The sequence below is a fragment of the Anomalospiza imberbis genome, chromosome 2 (assembly GCF_031753505.1).
Source record: "Anomalospiza imberbis isolate Cuckoo-Finch-1a 21T00152 chromosome 2, ASM3175350v1, whole genome shotgun sequence".
In the NCBI taxonomy this organism is placed as follows: Eukaryota; Metazoa; Chordata; class Aves; order Passeriformes; family Viduidae; genus Anomalospiza; species Anomalospiza imberbis.
The window spans coordinates 3,366,676-3,368,929 of NC_089682.1; positions in this window are offsets into that span (position 1 = coordinate 3,366,676).

The following is a 2,254-nucleotide window of genomic DNA, read 5'->3' on the forward strand; positions in this document are numbered from 1 at the left end:
TCTTCAAACAATTGAAGAAAACACAGAGTACATAAAGCACAAATATCTGTGTTTACCAAGACAAGGCTCAGCTTTACACATGGATTTAGTTGTGTAAAAGCACAATAGGTTCTCATGTGACACCTCTGACTGCTCAGGACATCCTGAACTTGTTTTGGACAAGAACCATCTCTCTGGTTTTTATAACAATGCCAGTTTCTTTATATCCTGCATCTGATTTTTAACTCATAATCTGGGGATTCCCAGGAACAGAAAAAAAAGAAATAAGGCTTGAAGAGTGGCTGTGACTTTTCCCCATGCACATTGCACACATCCTTCTGAGCTGGATCGTATTCCACATAAGTAGCCCAAAGCACTTTTTCAGTAAAATAACTGATTTTTAGATCAAGTTACAGGTACAGATTTGATGAGTAAGGCTAACTTTTCTGCCAGGGATCCAGTTTTATTGTTTCTTTTCCTTACTTAACTTCATCCAGAGACAACATAAAATCTGAAAATGCCCTGAGCAAGCCTCTTATCACCATGGGGTTTCCTGCTCAGCTTTATTGAATGCTGAAGTTTGGATCAGTATTTCAACATCTCTAGCCCACCTTTTTGAACTCACCTGTTGTTGCTGCAAGTAAAGAGATTTATTAGCCCTGGTAAATCTGAAGGGGGAAAAAAGTGAATTTATGCATTTTGGAGGGTATGAACTGACAAATTAACTTCTCTTTCTGTCCCACCTCAGCAGCAGTGTGGGAACAACCCCAGAGCTTGTGGGGACCCACAAGGAAGTGACACTTGTGTGAGGTGGAAAACTGTGCAAAGAGAGGTATTTACATTTTTAAATCATGCACACAAAGCTTAAAAACAGAACTGTTGTGCATCTTTCAGAGCATATCCTCATATTATGATCTTCCAAAGGCCCCTCACACTACAGTGGATTTCATGGTCACCATGGTGCCACAAATCCTGATTTGGGGAATGTGTGGGAATAGCACATTATTCATTTATGAATAGGGCAGTTTGTCGAACTTTACCCAGAAGAAAGAAGGGGAAAGGTTTAATTGGAAAATTTTAATTATGTATAATCCCAGCTAAACATAATTTAACTGGATAGTGAAAGAGAAATCCTGGTATAGGTGCTTCATCCCATGATGAAGCTCTGCAAACAGAACAGCTCAACTGAAAGCAGGAAAAGACCTTCACAAGCATTTTAATATATAAATATAAATATATTTATAGCTGTTGCCATCTCCCTCATAGTAAATATAGAGAAAGAGACACCAGTGCAACAGGTTCATGGATTCGGGGAACAATCCAAGTCCTGTGAAATTCTTTAGTCTCTGGCAAAGTGGAAAAAAAATCACCTCTAAGTGTTGCCCTTTTAAATGCAAAACAGCTGCTGCCTACTGGCACTGCCTGAATGCTGCACTTGACAGCAGAATTCCAGCTCCTGCTTTCCTCTGGTCACATATCACGGCATTATTAATAACTGTTAATGGCATTTAGATCCCTGTTTAACAGGGATTTGGCTCTGGCTGGTGTGTTCCCTGAGAATTTGGGGTGGGATGAATTTGGTTGGTGAAGGACTCATCCCAATGTTTGATGTGCTCCTTCTCCCAAGGGAAAGGGAAGGAAGTTATCCAGGCACTGTGGGATGTGCCTGCAGGTGATGCTGAGCTATCCTGTCCTGGAGTAGCTTGCTGGGATTTGGAATTCCCAGGAATTACAGTATAAGGACATCAGAATTACAGATCCAAGGGCATCACATGAGCCTTTCCAGTGCTGCAGCAACTTCCCTTTCCCTGCTGCTGTTTGCATTCCCAGGGAATCCCATCAAATTCCAGCGTGGTACCAATGACAGAGCACAGGCTCTAAACCCTGTCTTCAAGGTACCTGACTCCATCCTGCTCAAATCATCCCTGCCTGTGCTCTCTGCAACTGGGAGACAAAAGCAGAAAGGCGCCCAGGCAAACCCAGAAAAAGCCATCAAAGGAAAGGAGTGTTTGGATAAACACATTGGAAAATTTGGTGGTCAGGGATTTCAGCTGCTGCAGCTCAGTGTGTGACAACCATAACCTGAATTTAGAATTCATTTCAGATGAGTTTCAATCTCCCTTTTGCCGGCAGGAAAGGGGTAATTGATAACGTTGACTTTTTATCCTTCTTCCTCTTTTCTTAGCTTTATACAACCACTCATAACCTTATTTATTTAGGAAATAAGGCCTTTCAGGGACTTTGATCAGCCTGGCTGATGTTTCTTCAAAGATTA